The sequence below is a fragment of the Crinia signifera genome, chromosome 2, assembly GCF_055691185.1.
Source record: "Crinia signifera chromosome 2, ASM5569118v1, whole genome shotgun sequence".
Taxonomy (NCBI): domain Eukaryota; kingdom Metazoa; phylum Chordata; class Amphibia; order Anura; family Myobatrachidae; genus Crinia; species Crinia signifera.
In genome coordinates this window covers 3,772,248-3,791,664 of record NC_139218.1, presented here as the reverse complement: position 1 = coordinate 3,791,664, position 19,417 = coordinate 3,772,248, and positions in this window count along the sequence as shown.

The window sequence follows — 19,417 nt, the reverse complement described above, 5'->3', positions numbered from 1 at the left end:
TGAGGAGGGGATACTGTGAGGAGGTTAAGGGTGAGGGGTCCTGTGAGGAGGAGGTACTGTGGGGAGGGTAAGGGTGAGGGGGTCCTGTGAGGCGGGGGTACTGTGAGGCGGGTTATGGTGAGGGGGTTTTGCAGAGGGGTGCCGAACCCCTTAGCACAAGCCCTGGATTCGCCTAATGGGATGATGAAAGAGGTGTCAGTAGATCTTCTAAGGCACTGCCACTGCATTTTTCACCTGAGGGGATAGGTAGTGTGTGTGTGGGGGGGGAGTGTTTGCAGAAGACATGCCTATGGTGCTGAGAAACCTTGCACCGGCCCTGTATACACAGAGACTGCAGCCTCCCAGCACCCCTGCACTATGGGACCAGCAGCCCCCTGACAGATAGATATATACATTGCTATATACACATACATATATATATATATATATAAATATATATATATATATATATATATATATATATATATATATACAACCCAATAGTGTTATTCGGCGCCCATATATAATTTGACAGTATAATATGTTAAGTCTTTCCACTTAATGTAAAATTATCATCCAAGAATTCTTATTAAGTATAAAACATTTATTATAAAACATATAAAAAGCAAGTGCTCTTGGAAAAGAAGTATTCTCTTGGAATCAGGATCATACCAAGTACCCGACGCGTTTCGTCTCTTTATGAGACTTCATCAGGGGTTTGATACTTATAGTATGGATCTATAAAAATAGAGCATGATTGTAAGTACATACAATGGGAAAGACATAAATAACAATTTACAATCTTTTTTTTACACAGCTTGACATAAAAAACAATAGGTGAGACAGAGATGGCGAACAGAAGGGATTCAGGACAGACAGGAGGACCGCGCACCACTCACCACTCATTTCCTATGAAGGAATGTGGCAGGGCGTTTCGCCTTTAACCAGGTGATAGCGCATCACCGTTTCAGGCTTCTAATACGGCCGTGCGTTCCACCAGCGGCCGGGTGGAACGCAAACCATGTAATTAACTCTTATTCCCATATTTTGAAAGTTTTTTTTGCCCCAACTTTCACCTCACTGTCCCTTATTCACTAGATATAATTGATTTACTGATTTCCTGAATTCCCCTTCACATAAAATCATTAAAAAGTAAAAATTTAAAAAAATATATTTTTTTCAAAAATTCTAAAATTTCAAAAAAATATAAAAACTGAAAAAAGATATTTCATAACAAAATATTTACACATTGTAATTCTTCTACACTTTATAAAATAAAAAAAAATTATAAAAAAAAAAAAAAAAAAATTGAAGTAAAAACACCCCACAGGAAGTGATGTCACGGACATTTCCCTATACATACCCTCACTAGAGTTCACACACATCACTTGCCCTGTGGATGTTGAAGAGTACACATGCTCAGGCTACACTAAGGTAAGAGGATTTTGGACTCACTTTCCCACTAATAGGAACTTCATTCATCCATCTTAATTATACAATTATTTTTGATTTGATTAGGGCAGTGGTTCCCAAACTGTGTGCCGTGGCTCCCTGGGGTGCCTCAGGACACTTGCAGGGGTGCCCCAGGTTGGTGGTCTAGGACCAATTCAAATTATTTATGGTTAATTTGTATGGGCAAAACCAGTGCTGGTGGCTGCCAATCATAAACTGTGTACAAACAGATACAAATCCTGCCCTTTACTACATAACTGACCCTAATAATTGCATATAAACCCAATCTAATTCATTTTTTGGGGGCCTAGGGGTGCCATGTAAAAATTCTGATACTCTAGGGTGCCATGATTCAAAAAAAGATTGGGAACCCCTGGATTAGGGGATTTCCTTCTTCGACCCCAAAAACTAGGAAGTGATTTTAACACCTTTCTGGAGGTATGCACTTATTGCCATATTTATGTAAAAAAATATATTTATCAATTGACATAAATAAATAATTAATATATACGTTTACCTATAGGCCGAAACATTAAAGCCTAAACACCTGCTTACTTACATCCTTGATTCAAACCTAGGAGTTAATTAAGGAATCTCTCATTGGAGGTATGTACCCAACATGACATTATAATCTGACCATTTAATTAACTAATAAACCAGCAATAAATTGGATAATTAATTAATGTATCTACCTTTAGGTTAGAAATTAAGAATTCTGCCTTTATTGGCTGCCCTTATTCACCTAAGCTCGATTCACCTGCCTGGAGCATTATGTTCCTATGAATATCCAATAGTGAATGGGATCACTTCTTTACTCATAATTGGTACGTATGATTTAAGGTACACATTTGAGTGTAATCTTTACAATTACATCTTTAAAAAAGGATAAACTATTTTCCCTCACTTTTATACCTATATACATATATCATTTTTAGGTCCAGTTCTATTATTGAAAAGAAAATAAGAAAAAAATTCTCTAATTAAGGATCATTAACAGGTATTCTTAACCTCAAAACGATCAATAGGTTACTAATAGCCATAAATAAATATACATGTGATATAGTAATAAATATACTTTATTTACAGTAACTATTCTCGTTACACTTTGGAAATCCAGTGTGAATAAATTATTCCTACTTCTTTACAAGCCAGAAACATCTTTAATTCTATAAAGGTAAGCTAATATACATTTTATATATTTATAATTTTCATTCCTAATAAAGTCTTCATTAAAAGCCTTGAAGATGTAACGATAGTCAATGTCAACAGACTCCTAGTCATTTCTCCTCTCATCCTTCTGTTCGCCATCTCTGTCTCACCTATTGTTTTTTATGTCAAGCTGTGTAAAAAAAAGATGGTAAATTGTTATTTATGTCTTTCCCATTGTATGTACTTACAATCATGCTCTATTTTTATAGATCCATACTATAAGTATCAAACCCCTGATGAAGTCTCATAAAGAGACGAAACGCGTCGGGTACTTGGTATGATCCTGATTCCAAGAGAATACTTCTTTTCCAAGAGCACTTGCTTTTTATATGTTTTATTATAAATGTTTTATACTTAATGTAAAATTATCATCCAAGAATTCTTATTAAGTGGAAAGATTTAACATATTATACTGTCAAATTATATATGGGCGCCGAATAACACTATTGGGTTGTGTATTGGATTGTGTGGATCCCTCTAGTAGCGGGTCTAGTGTTATTGGCGACCGCCTTTTATCTAGCGCAAATTGTTAGTGATATATATATATATATATATATATATATATATACACACAGAGACTGCAGCCTCCCAGCACCTGCACTATGGGACCAGCAGCCCCCTGACAGATAGATATATACGTTGCTATATACACACATATATATATATATACATTGCTACACACACACACACACACACACACATATGTGTATATATATATATATATATATATATATATATATATATATATATATATATATATATATACATATATATACACAGAGACTGCAGCCTCCCAGCACCTTCACTATGGGACCAGCAGCCCCCTGACAGATAGATATATACGTTGCTATATACACACATATATATATATATATATATACATATATACATTGCTACACACACACACACACATATATGTGTGTATATATATATATATATATACATATATATATACACAGAGACTGCAGCCTCCCAGCACCTTCACTATGGGACCAGCAGCCCCCTGACAGATAGATATATACATTGCTATATACATATATATATATATATATATATATATATATATATATATACTGTATATATATATACAGAAAGAATTCAGGCGGCACTCCCGAGTTTAGTAAACTGCAAAGTGATTTAATGCAAACCCAACATGTTTCAGGAGTCTTGGCCAGTCCTCAGGGATCAATTCAAATAGTGAAAATGACGCACACATATACTCGAAGCCCCGCCCCCCGCCCCCCACATGATTACATAAAACGCTCATCTGCGGCATCCAACGCTGGCTGTCTCCTCTGTAAGCCACCAGCGCATCGCACTGCTTCTGTCGTCATCTAAGGAGTCGCGCGTTGCTAAGAACGCCCGGCTCATGCTTCCGTCATCAGCCCCCAACAACATTGAGGTGGCCAATGAACAGATGGACGATCTAATTGACAAATTTGCCATCAGAGGTTATCCCTTGAGGCCTTACTCAAAACTACAACTAGGTCCTCAAACTTCATCCAGCACAGTTGATGGAGAGTAAAAAGTAGCGTGATACTGTGGCGCATCATGTACCATGGGTCACGCAATACAATAATGGCTCCACAGGGTACCAATATCCCCAACGTGGTACTTGTGTATTATCAGGGCACCCGATGTAATGTAAATCGTATACGATATCGCATCCGATTTAATCTGCAATGCGATTTTAGCGGCCGATTTTATTATTATTTTTTTTCTTTTTGCCGATTTTCGGCCATTTCCTGCCTATTTGCATGCTTATCCATCCTTGCACACCCCCAGGTAGTATGCGATGGTATGCAATGTGATTTTCAGGAAAATGCCCCTATTTGTACAATTTAAATATTGCATAGCATTGCATGTCAGCAAGTGCCATGCGATGCGATTTACAATGTTAAATGCACCCCTATTGTCAACGCCACCCCCACTAACAACGTGAACCTGAAGCGTGGCGAGCGCAGCGAGCCCGCGAGGGGCGGCGGTATGCGTCCTCCGACCTTTTCATACCCCCACTATCCACGTCGGCGTGGAGTTTTAGATAGTGTGGTGAGCCACCGAACCCGAAGCGTGGCGAGCGCAGCGGTACGCGTCCTCCGACCTTTTCATACCCCCACTATCCACGTCGGTGTGGAGTTTTAGATAGTGTGGCGAGCCACCGAACCCGAAGCGTGGCAAGCGCAGCGGTACGCGTCCTCCGACCTTTTCATACCCCCACTATCCACGTCGGCGTGGAGTTTTAGATAGTGTGGCGAGCCACCGAACCCGAAGCGTGGCGAGCGCAGCGGTACGCGTCCTCCGACCTTTTCATACCCCCACTATCCACGTCGGTGTGGAGTTTTAGATAGTGTGGCGAGCCACCGAACCCGAAGCGTGGCAAGCGCAGCGGTACGCGTCCTCCGACCTTTTCATACCCCCACTATCCACGTCGGCGTGGAGTTTTAGATAGTGTGGCGAGCCACCGAGCCCGAAGCGTGGCGAGCGAGGGGACACGGATTACTTTACATGTATTCCGCATCCCCTCGCGGGGCTCGCCACACTATCTAAAATCAACTCCGCACCGACGTGGATAGTGGGGGTATGAAAAGGTCGGAGGACGTGTACCGCCGCCCCTCGCCACGCTTTGGGTTGGCGTTGATAGTGGGGGTGGCATTGGCAATGGGGGTGCATTTAACATTGTAAGCACCCATCAGGGTGCTTGTACAATTTAAATCTAATCGCATCACATGCATCGCATGCCGCAATATTGCATGCGATGCACTACGGTGGAAATCGGGGTGTGCAAGGTGTGCAATGATGGAACAGCATGCAAATCGTCCGGAAAACGCGAAAAAATCTGCCAAGAATCGGCCAAAAATCTTCCGCAAATTCGCATTCGATTTTCGGCCGATTTCGCGGGCGCCCTGATAATACACAAGTACCCCCAACGTCTCTGGGGGATTGTGCAATCGGACCCTAATCTGAGTTTGGGTGATACCAACTTAATGCAATGTTACACCAACCCTAGAAATCATCGGAGCTGATTGGTCGAAAATGATGTGACCAATTTGGCTCAGACTCCAGCAGGCCAGTTCTTGTTACATGGTTGTGTTACGTGCCCTACCAAATTCATGGTGCCTGGCAATATATTCTGTCACCCCCATTCACGCTGGCAATATATTCTGTCACCCCCATTCACCCCGGCAATATATTCTGTCACCCCCATTCACCCCGGCAATATATTCTGTCACCCCCATTCACCCTGGCAATATATTCTGTCACCCCCATTCACCCCGGCAATATATTCTGTCACCCCCATTCACCCCGGCAATATATTCTGTCACCCCCATTCACGCTGGCAATATATTCTGTCACCCCCATTCACGCTGGTAATATATTCTGTCACCCCCATTCACGCTGGTAATATATTCTGTCACCCCCATTCACCCTGGCAATATATTCTGTCACTTCCCTGTCACCCACTGCTGCCACCCTCTTCTGGCATATCCCAATCACCCACTGCTGCCACCCTCTCCTGGCATCACCATCTCCCTGTCACCCACTGCTGCCACCCTCTCCTAGCATCACCCTCTGTCACCCACTGCCGCTACCTTCTCCTGGCATCTCCATCTCCAAGTCACCCACTGCCCCCACCCTCTCCTGGCGTCACCCTCTCACTCTTTCCCACTGCTGCCACCCTCTCCTAGCATCACCCTGTCACCCACTGCTGCCACCTTCTCCTGGCATCTCCATCTCCCAGTCTCCCACCGCTGCCACCCTCTCCTGGCATCACCCTCTCCCAGTCACCCACTGCTGCCACCCTCTTCCAGTATTCTACTGCTGCCACTCTCTCCTGGCATCACCATTTCCCAGTCACCAACTGCTGCCACCCTTTCCCTGGCATCACCCACTGCTGCCAACCTCTCCTGGCATCACATTCTCCCTGTCACCCACTACCTGTTTCCATCACCCTCACCCTATCACCCTCTCACTGACGTCATCCACTGCCTGAGTCCATAACCCTCTCCCTGGCAGGAAACCACGCCTCCTTCTTGGGTGCCACCCCTTTTTTTTAGTGTGCGCATTTACGACACACATAGGGCTATTTTTGTGTGTATACAGGACTGGTCTAGACCACTCATACATGTGAGCGGGGATAGGGGCAGGCAGCTGACATGCGGTTACGTCAGCTGTACGACTGCATTTCCATATGCGCACGGCCTGTGTTTTCATGGGAACCAGTGCTGGAAGTGGGCCGGTATACATCGGTAAGACATAGCGGCACATCCGCGGCCATTCACTGCAGCACACAGGAGACAGTGATAGGGAAAGGTGGGGAGATGACAGGCTGGGTGCATTGTGCCCCCCGCTCTCATTTATTTATTTATACTCCGCCGCGGCTGTCTGCCCACCCACCGAGAGAATGACAGCCAGGTGACAGCCGGCAGAGAGTGGAGACTCAGCTTCAGAGCGGTCAGTGGCTATTTGAAATCTAGCGCAGGAAGAAATGTCAGCCAATCAGTGGTCTCTCAACCCGGCACAAGATTTCAAATAGCCGCCCGCGATCCGCTCTGAAGGTTGAAGCTGAGCCGGGCACGGGCAATTCGCCGCTCTGCACTCTCTGCCGGCTGTCACCTGGCTGTCGCCTTGATCTCTCGGTGGGTGGGCGGACAGCCGTGACGGAGTTTAAATAAATGACAGCGGGGGGACGGGACAGGTGGCCGTGGTGCTTCCATTGTCACCGTGAGCATGAAACCCTCTTGGCAACAAGAATGGAACAAGAATGGAACCCTCCGGGCATCGGGCATGAAGTCCCTCGATTTGTGAAATAAACTCCTAGCAATGAGCATGTGGGTAATGTGGCATAATATGAAATGGGCATCACGGTGTGTGCCATAATGTATTATGGGGGGTTGGGATCATTTGGTCTATTGCATTATGGTAGAAAGTCATTAGGTCGAATCCATTAGGTCGACATGCTAAAAGGTCGACATGACTCTAGGTCGACATGGGAAAAGGTCGAAATGATTCTAGGTCGAAAGGTCATTAGTTCGACAGGTCATTAGTTCGACAAGGTCATTAGTTAGACATTGTCTATGTCGACATTCACAAGGTCGACATGGGGTTTTTCACTGTTTTTTTACCTGAATGTCAACACAGTCGACATGGACTGTGCACTGCATCCCCTCGCATCGCTCGCTATGCGTCGGGCACGGTGCCTCGCTACGCTCGGCACACTATTTTATTCTCCCACCACGCCCTAGTGGATGGTAGGGCATGAAATACCGCCTGTCGGCACATGTTGGCTCAAAAAACAGTGAAAAACTCCATGTCGACCTTGTGAATGTCGACATAGACAATGTCGAACTAATGACCTTGTCGAACTAATGACCTGTCGAACTAATGACCTTTCGAACTAGAATCATGTCGACCTTTTCCCATGTCGACCTAGAGTCATGTCGACCTTTTAGCATGTCGACCTAATGGATTCGACCTAATGACTGTCGACCATAATGCAGTAGACCAAATGACCGCATCCCATTAAGGGCATTACAGTGTGGTGAAATGGGCATTACGTTGTCTGGCATCATGTATAATGTGTAATGGGCATTACGGTGTGTGGCGTCATATATAATGGGCATTACGTTGTCTGGCATCATGTATAATGTGTAATGGGCATTATGGTGTGTGGCGTCATGTGTAATGGACATTACGGTGTGTTGCGTCATGTGTAATGGGCGTTACGGTGTGTGGCATCATGTGTAATGGGCATTACAATGTGTGGCGTCATATATAATGGGCGTTACGTTGTCTGGCATCATGTATAATGTGTAATGGACATTACGGTGTGTTGCGTCATGTGTAACGGGCATTATGGTGTGTGGCATCATGTGTAATGGGCATTACAATGTGTGGCGTCATGTATAATGGGCATTACGTTCTGGTATCATGTGTAATGGACATTACGGTGTGTGGCGTCATGTGTAATGGGCATTACGGTGTGTTGCGTCATGTGTAACGGGCATTATGGTGTGTTGCGTCATGTGTAACGGGCATTATGGTGTGTGGCGTCATGTGTAATGGGCATTACGGTGTGTTGCGTCATGTGTAACGGGCATTATGGTGTGTGGCGTCATGTGCAACGGGCATTATGGTGTGTGGCGTCATGTGTAATGGGCATTACAATGTGTGGCGGCATGTATAATGGGCATTACGTTCTGGTATCATATATAATGTGTAACGGGCATTATGGTGTGTGGCATCATGTGCATTGGGTATTATGGTATGTGGCATTCATGGCCACACCCCTATTGTGATGAAGCCACTCCTCTAGCTCTGTGTGACCATGCCCCTTTGACGTGGCCACACCCCCTCTTCTGGAGCTTTTCCATACCCCAACTTCAAAATTTCCACTTCGACCACTGATGGGAACGCCCATGAAACGCAGGGCGTGCGCATATGGTTATGACCCTGACCAGGCCGCGACGCCCCTCTCCACCCCTGCTCGGAAGCTCAGGAGCGAGCACTTGGCGACTGGACTTCTCGCCGAGTTACTCGCTCCCTGCGTACAGACATGGTTCTGCGCATTCGTGTACGCACAACATCGGAACACTGGCCGAATTCGCGTCCAAGCAAAGCGATCAGAATAAGGCCCATGGCACTAATCATGCCTATATTAGGAATTTCCAGCTTGGCCGCAGAGCTTACAGTCCGCTCTCCTCCATGTGCCCAGACTCCATCACAGCACATCTCGCCAGATATCCGTGGTTTTCCGGGAACGCAGCAGCACCGCTTATGTCTATGGATCGAGCTGCCTGCGTATTCCGCTTACTGGTTATTTCAGGAGCCAGAGAGGTAATCAGATCCATCCGATTCCCAGAATCCTCCGCCAGCACCAGGGGGGCCCGATGGAGTGATTAGGGGGGCTCAGCAGGAATGGGGTTACCGCACACTTCTAATGAGTGAGTAGCAGCTGGGAGATGGAGGGAGCACAAGGCTTAGATGCTGCGTTTGATATCTCCCAGCGCTGACATTTCCCAGCAAAGTGCTGCTAACTCGCTTTTCTTCTCCGCTCCACGCCGATATTTCCTAATGATGAGAGGAGAATACGCTGGGGAGAGGGGGGGGGGGGGGGGGATGAGAGACTTCCATTTTCTGGGGTGAAGGATCCCGAAGCTGTGAGGCTGAGGGGGGGAGGGATAATTGTCTCCTGGAAGATGAGATATGATTATAATTAATACACAAATAACTGCGCAGCACAAACATGGGAGGGCCCGGGATACGGGGTATGTAATAGGGGCCTCATTCTCTGCTGTGAGAGGACCTGAGGTGCTGGGAGTCCCTAATAATGTACTCCTGGCTTCCCTACATCTGGATGGCCAGTATATGCCGCCATGCTCCCCCACCGTGTGATAGGGTAGAGTTATACAGCGGGGTGGCTACTGCCAATGCCAGCCAATAGGACTGGCACAAAAAGGGGCATCTTGCTGAGCAGTACCGGGCCTGGCGCATCACCGGACCTGTCTGCAATTGGACAACTGCAAATGACATGCCTGGTACTGTATGGTGACCCCCTGGGCACCTGATGGTAATGTAGCACTCTGCTCACTAGGGGCCTTATTTTGGTTCACTCTTTCTGACAAAATCCTTCTTAGATGGACAAAACCATGTGCACTGCAGGTGGGGCAGATGTAACATGTGCAGAGAGAATTAGATTTGGGTGAGTAATTTTGTTTCTGTGCAGGGTAAATACTGACTGCTTTATTTTTACACTGCAATATAGATCTCACTTTGAAGTAAAACCCCACCCAAATCTAATTATCCCTGCACAAGTAACATCTGCCCCACCTGCAGTGCACATGGTTTTGTCCATCTAAGAAGGATTTTGTCAGAAAGAATGAACCAAAATAAGGCCCTATATTTGGGGTGTGTGGTGTTTCGTTCCAGCCAGTCCGAGCTCAGTGTCTCTCACCTCAGCCCATAGTGAGGACAGAGCGCACCTAGGTGTGATAACATAGCGCAGACCTGGTCTCTAATCCCAGCTGCCCAGCACTAACAGACTGCAATCCTCCTACCCAGCACTAACAGACTGCAATCCTCCTACCCGTCACTAACAGGCTGTAATCCTCCTACCCTGCACTAACAGACTGCAATCCTCCTACTCGTCACTAACAGGCTGTAATCCTCCTACCCTGCACTAACAGACTGCAATCCTCCTACCCAGCACTAACAGACTGCAATCCTCCTACCCAGCACTAACAGACTGCAATCCTCCTACCCAGCACTAACAGACTGCTATCATACTACTCGTCACTAACAGACTGCAATCCTCCTACCCTGCACTAACAGACTGCAATCCTCCTACCCAGCACTAACAGACTGCAATCCTCCTACCCAGCACTAACATACTGCAATCCTTCTACTCGTCACTAACAGGCTGTAATCCTCCTACCCTGCACTAACAGACTGCAATCCTCCTACCCAGCACTAACAGACTGCAATCCTCCTACCCAGCACTAACAGGCTGCAATCCTCCTACCCAGCACTAACAGACTGCAATCCTCCTACCCAGCACTAACAGACTGCAATCCTACTACTCGGCACTAACAGACTGCAATCCTCCTACCCAGCACTAACAGGCTGCAATCCTCCTACCCTGCACTAACAGACTGCAATCCTCCTACCCAGCACTAACAGACTGCAATCCTCCTACCCAGCACTAACAGACTGTAATCCTCCTACCCTGCACTAACAGACTGCAATCCTACTACTCGGCACTAACAGACTGCAATCCTACTACCCAGCACTAACAGACTGCAATCCTACTACTCGGCACTAACAGACTGCAATCCTACTACTCGACACTAACAGGCTGCAATCCTCCTACTCGGCACTAACAGACTGCAATCCTCCTACCCGGCACTAACAGACTGCAATCCTCCTACTCGACACTAACAGACTGCAATCCTCCTACTCGGCACTAACAGACTGCAATCCTCCTACCCGTCACTAACAGGCTGTAATCCTCCTACTCGACACTAACAGACTGCAATCCTCCTACTCGACACTAACAGACTGCAATCCTCCTACCCGGCACTAACAGACTGCAATCCTCCTACTCGACACTAACAGACTGCAATCCTCCTACCCGGCACTAACAGACTGCAATCCTCCTACCCGGCACTAACAGACTGCAATCCTCCTACTCGACACTAACAGACTGCAATCCTACTACTCGGCACTAACAGACTGCAATCCTCCTACCCGGCATTAACAGACTGCAATCCTCCTACCCAGCACTAACAGACTGCAATCCTACTACTCGACACTAACAGGCTGCAATCCTCCTACTCGGCACTAACAGACTGCAATCCTCCTACCCAGCACTGACAGACTGTAATCCTCCTACCCAGCACTAACAGACTGCTATCATACTACCCAGCACTAACAGACTGCAATCCTCCTACTCGTCACTAACAGGCTGTAATCCTCCTACCCTGCATTAACAGACTGCAATCCTCCTACCCAGCACTAACAGACTGCAATCCTCCTACCCAGCACTAACATACTGCAATCCTTTTACTCGTCACTAACAGGCTGTAATCCTACCCTGCACTAACAGACTGCAATCCTCCTACCCAGCACTAAAAGACTGCAATCCTACTACTCGTCAATAACAGGCTGTACTCCTCCTACCCTGCACTAACAGACTGCAATCCTCCTACCCAGCACTAACAGACTGCAATCCTCCTACCCAGCACTAACAGACTGCAATCCTCCTACCCTGCACTAACAGACTGCAATCCTCCTACCCAGCACTAACAGACTGCAATCCTCCTACCCTGCACTAACAGACTGCAATCCTCCTACCCGGCACTAACAGACTGCAATCCTCCTACCCGGCACTAACAGACTGCAATCCTCCTACCCGGCACTAACAGACTGCAATCCTCCTACCCGGCACTAACAGACTGCAATCCTCCTACCCGGCACTAACAGACTGTAATCCTACTACTCGTCACTAACAGGCTGTAATCCTCCTACCCTGCACTAACAGACTGCAATCCTCCTACCTAGCACTGACAGACTGCAATCCTACTACTCGTCACTAACAGGCTGTAATCCTCCTACCCTGCACTAACAGGCTGCAATCCTCCTACCCAGCACTAACAGACTGCAATCCTCCTACCCAGCACTAACAGACTGCAATCCTCCTACCCTGCACTAACAGACTGCAATCCTCCTACCCGGCACTAACAGACTGCAATCCTCCTACCCGGCACTAACAGACTGCAATCCTCCTACCCGGCACTAACAGACTGTAATCCTACTACTCGGCATTAACAGGCTGCAATCCTCCTACCCGGCACTAACAGGCTGCAATCCTCCTACCCGGCACTAACAGACTGCAATCCTCCTACCCGGCACTAACAGGCTGCAATCCTCCTACCCGGCACTAACAGACTGCAATCCTCCTACCCGGCACTAACAGACTGCAATCCTCCTACCCAGCACTAGCAGACTGCAATCCTCCTACCCTGCACTAACAGACTGCAATCCTCCTACCCGGCACTAACAGACTGCAATCCTCCTACCCGGCACTAACAGACTGCAATCCTCCTACCCGGCACTAGCAGACTGCAATCCTCCTACCCGGCACTAACAGGCTGCAATCCTACTACTCGGCACTAACAGGCTGCAATCCTCCTACCCGGCACTAACAGGCTGCAATCCTCCTACTCGGCACTAACAGGCTGCACTCCTACTACCCTGCACTAACAGGCTGCAATCCTCCTACCCTGCACTAACAGGCTGTAATCCTCCTACCCTGCACTAACAGACTGCAATCCTACTACTCATCACTAACAGGCTGCAATCCTCCTACCCAGCACTAACAGGCTGCAATCCTCCTACCCGGCACTAACAGGCTGTAATCCTCCTACCCAGCACTAACAGGCTGCAATCCTCCTACCCAGCACTAACAGGCTGCAATCCTCCTACCCAGCACTAACAGGCTGCAATCCTCCTACCCGGCACTAACTGGCTGCAATCCTACTACCCAGCACTAACAGGCTGTAATCCTCATACCCAGCACTAACAGGCTGCAATCCTACTACCCAGCACTAACAGGCTGCAATCCTACTACTCATCACTAACAGGCTGCAATCCTCCTACCCGGCACTAACAGGCTGCAATCCTACTACCTACTACTACTCATACCCAGCACGGACTGACTACAATTCTCATACCCAGCACTGATTCACTACAATTCTCATACCCAGCACTGACTCACTACAATTCTCATACCCAGCACAGACTCGCTACAATTTTCATACCAGCACAGACTCGCTACAATTCTCATACCCAGCACTGACTCGCTACAATTCTCATACCCAGCGCAGACTCGCTACAATTCTCATGCCCAGCACGGACTCGCTACAATTCTCGTACCCGGCACGGACTGACTACAATTCTCGTACCCGGCACGGACTGACTACAATTCTCATACCCAGCACTGACTCGCTGCAATTCTCCTACCCAGTGCAGACTCGCTACAATTCTCCTACCCAGCGCAGACTCGCTACAATTCTCCTACCCAGCGCAGACTCGCTACAATTCTCGTACCCGGCACTGACTTGCTACAATTCTCGTACCCGGCACTGACTTGCTACAATTCTCCTACCCAGCGCAGACTCGCTACAATTCTCCTACCCAGCGCAGACTCGCTACAATTCTCCTACCCAGCGCAGACTCGCTACAATTCTCCTACCCAGCGCAGACTCGCTACAATTCTCCTACCCAGCGCAGACTCGCTACAATTCTCCTACCCAGCGCAGACTCGCTACAATTCTCCTACCCAGCGCAGACTCGCTACAATTCTCCTACCCAGCGCAGACTCGCTACAATTCTCCTACCCAGCGCAGACTCGCTACAATTCTCCTACCCAGCGCAGACTCGCTACAATTCTCCTACCCAGCGCAGACTCGCTACAATTCTCCTACCCAGCGCAGACTCGCTACAATTCTCCTACCCAGCGCAGACTCGCTACAATTCTCCTACCCAGCGCAGACTCGCTACAATTCTCATACCCAGCGCAGACTCGCTACAATTCTCGTATCCAGCGCAGACTCGCTACAATTCTCCTACCCAGCGCAGACTCGCTACAATTCCCCTACCCAGCGCAGACTCGCTACAATTCTCCTACCCAGCGCAGACTCGCTACAATTCTCGTATCCAGCGCAGACTCGCTACAATTCTCGTACCAAGCGCAGACTCGCTACAATTCTCGTACCCAGCGCAGACTCGCTACAATTCTTGTACCCAGCGCAGACTCGCTACGATTCTCTTACCCATTACAGACTCACTACAATTCTCATACCCAGCACAGACTCACTACAATTCTCATACCCAGCACAGACTCGCTACAATTTTCAAACCAGCACAGACTCGCTACAATTCTCATACCCAGCACTGACTCGCTACAATTCTCATACCCAGCGCAGACTCGCTACAATTCTCATGCCCAGCACGGACTCGCTACAATTCTCGTACCCGGCACGGACTGACTACAATTCTCGTACCCGGCACGGACTGACTACAATTCTCATACCCAGCACTGACTCGCTGCAATTCTCCTACCCAGCGCAGACTCGCTACAATTCTCGTACCCGGCACTGACTTGCTACAATTCTCGTACCCGGCACTGACTTGCTACAATTCTCCTACCCAGCGCAGACTCGCTACAATTCTCCTACCCAGCGCAGACTCGCTACAATTCTCCTACCCAGCGCAGACTCGCTACAATTCTCCTACCCAGCGCAGACTCGCTACAATTCTCCTACCCAGCGCAGACTCGCTACAATTCTCCTACCCAGCGCAGACTCGCTACAATTCTCCTACCCAGCGCAGACTCGCTACAATTCTCCTACCCAGCGCAGACTCGCTACAATTCTCCTACCCAGCGCAGACTCGCTACAATTCTCCTACCCAGCGCAGACTCGCTACAATTCTCCTACCCAGCGCAGACTCGCTACAATTCTCCTACCCAGCGCAGACTCGCTACAATTCTCCTACCCAGCGCAGACTCGCTACAATTCTCGTATCCAGCGCAGACTCGCTACAATTCTCCTACCCAGCGCAGACTCGCTACAATTCGCCTACCCAGCGCAGACTCGCTACAATTCTCCTACCCAGCGCAGACTCGCTACAATTCTCGTATCCAGCGCAGACTCGCTACAATTCTCGTACCAAGCGCAGACTCGCTACAATTCTCGTACCCAGCGCAGACTCGCTACAATTCTTGTACCCAGCGCAGACTCGCTACGATTCTCTTACCCATTACAGACTCACTACAATTCTCATACCCAGCACAGACTCACTACAATTCTCATACCCAGCACAGACTCGCTACAATTTTCAAACCAGCACAGACTCGCTACAATTCTCATACCCAGCACTGACTCGCTGCAATTCTCCTACCCAGTGCAGACTCGCTACAATTCTCCTACCCAGCGCAGACTCGCTACAATTCTCCTACCCAGCGCAGACTCGCTACAATTCTCGTACCCGGCACTGACTTGCTACAATTCTCCTACCCGGCGCAGACTCGCTACAATTCTCCTACCCAGCGCAGACTCGCTACAATTCTCCTACCCAGCGCAGACTCGCTACAATTCTCCTACCCAGCGCAGACTCGCTACAATTCTCCTACCCAGCGCAGACTCGCTACAATTCTCCTACCCAGCGCAGACTCGCTACAATTCTCCTACCCAGCGCAGACTCGCTACAATTCTCCTACCCAGCGCAGACTCGCTACAATTCTCCAACCCAGCGCAGACTCGCTACAATTCTCCTACCCAGCGCAGACTCGCTACAATTCTCCTACCCAGCGCAGACTCGCTACAATTCTCCTACCCAGCGCAGACTCGCTACAATTCTCCTACCCAGCGCAGACTCGCTACAATTCTCCTACCCAGCGCAGACTCGCTACAATTCTCCTACCCAGCGCAGACTCGCTACAATTCTCCTACCCAGCGCAGACTCGCTACAATTCTCCTACCCAGCGCAGACTCGCTACAATTCTCCTACCCAGCGCAGACTCGCTACAATTCTCCTACCCAGCGCAGACTCGCTACAATTCTCCTACCCAGCGCAGACTCGCTACAATTCTCCAACCCAGCGCAGACTCGCTACAATTCTCCTACCCAGCGCAGACTCGCTACAATTCTCCTACCCAGCGCAGACTCGCTACAATTCTCCTACCCAGCGCAGACTCGCTACAATTCTCCTACCCAGCGCAGACTCGCTACAATTCTCCTACCCAGCGCAGACTCGCTACAATTCTCCTACCCAGCGCAGACTCGCTACAATTCTCGTATCCAGCGCAGACTCGCTACAATTCTCGTACCCAGCGCAGACTCGCTACAATTCTCGTACCCAGCGCAGACTCGCTACAATTCTCCTACCCAGCGCAGACTCGCTACGATTCTCCTACCCAGCACAGACTCGCTACAATTCTCTTACCCAGCACTGACTGACTACAGTTCTCATACCCAGCAATGACTGACTACAATTGTGGTACCCTGCTGCAGGGGGTACCCCTTGTATGCCTACAGGAGATCTCCCAATTGCAGCCAATGCTGCCAGAACAGATCCTTTCCCCTGTCAGCATGGCTGTGAGGGGTTAACAGACTCAGCTAGTATCCCAGCTCCCCTGCATGTGTGACAGGAAGCTGATTGGTCAGAGGTGATCCCAGCAGAAGTGTGCAGAGAGGAAGTAGGAGAAAGCCCTGTGAAGGAGAGCAGCAGTGTGGAGACGCAGAGCCCAGTGTGAACCCAGTGTCAGAGAGAAAAGGAGTGTGAGAGAAAGGTGAAGAAGGCTGCGGAGTGACAGGAAGAGAGAGAGGGAGCACACTGCAGCACCACGCATGAGGAACCAGCAACACCCAAGGTACTGATTCAGTCCCCCTGTGACAGTATCTGCACCCTTGTAGTAACCAGGAGGGTCATCCCATACCACCTGTTTGCAACCCACATACAGAGAGGGGCTGTTGCTTCAGCCACAGCATTAGCTGCATGCCAAGAATAGGGGGACCCCTAGAGCCAGAGCGGGGACAGCACCTGTGAGACTCTCACTGTCAAAGCGGGCCATGTACTGAGGCTATGTCTGCAGCCTGTCGTGCAGCTACCAACAGGAGGTTACCCCAAGGTAATCTGCCTGCCCATGTGTTCAGAGGACTGTTTTACATGAGTGTGCACACTATTATAGGGACTGTATACATGTGAGGACCTGTCGACGAGGGACCATTGTTTTGAGCAGTGACTGGTTATCCGTGACAGAATATATTGTTTGTTGCTAATAATTTGCATTAAGTTCTGTGAAGTGTTGAAATGGATTGCCGATTAGAGAGTGAAGATAGATAGAAATAAGTAGAGTCACCTGGCGGATGTCAGTTAGAACCGCCATAGACTATTTGAGGTTCGCAGACTGGAGTGATTATTGTTTTATTTGATGCTTTATGGTGAATGTAATTCTGCTGAGTATTTCTTATTGTCATTTGTTATTAAAACTTTACAGCAACCAATCAGTGTGTTTTTAGTAAAATAAATTACTGTCACTGCTAACTGTAAGTTGTGTTGCTTTTGTGGGTCTCCTTGGGTTGTGCCATTCCCTGCCACAGGTTCTTCCTGAGAAGAGGTCCGAAGCTGCCGAATCCGTCAAGTCCAGAATCAGGTACGCCATCTTGCACCACACAGTACAGGGGCACTGTCACACAATTCTCGTACCCAGCACAGACTCACTACAATTCTCATACCCAGCACAGACTCACTACAATTCTCATACCCAGCACAGACTCACTACAATTCTCATTCCCAGCACAGACTCACTACAATTCTCATTCCCAGCACAGACTCACTACAATTATCATACTCAGCACAGACTCACTACAATTCTCCTACCCAGCACTGACTCACTACAATTCACGTACCCAGCACAGACTCACTACAATTCTCCTACCCAGCACAGACTCACTACAATTCTCCTACCCAGCACAGACTCACTACAATTCTCCTACCCAGCACAGACTCACTACAATTATCATACTCAGCACAGACTCACTACAATTCTCGTACCCAGCGCTGACTCACAACAATTCTCGTACCCAGCACAGACTCACTACAATTCTCATACCCAGCACAGACTCACTACAATTCTCATACCCAGCACAGACTCACTACAATTCTCCTACCCAGTACTGACTCACTACAATTCTCCTACCCAGCACAGACTCACTACAATTCTCGTACCCAGCACAGACTCACTACAATTATCATACTCAGCACAGACTCACTACAATTCTCGTACCCAGCGTGACTCACTACAATTCTCGTACCCAGCACAGACTCACTACAATTCTACTACCCAGCACTGGCTACGATTCTCATACCCAGCACCGACTTACTACGATTCTCGTACCCAGCACTGACTGGCTACGATTCTCCTACCCAGCACTGACTGGCTACGATTCTCCTACCCAGCACTGACTGGCTACGATTCTCCTACCCAGCACTGACTGGCTACGATTCTCCTACCCAGCACTGACTGGCTACGATTCTCCTACCCAGCATTGACTACGATTCTCCTACCCAGCACTGACTACGATTCTCCTACCCAGCACTGACTACGATTCTCCTACCCAGCACTGACTGGCTGCGATTCTCCTACCCAGCACTGACTGGCTGCGATTCTCCTACCCAGCACTGACTGACTACGATTATCATACCCAGCACTGACTGA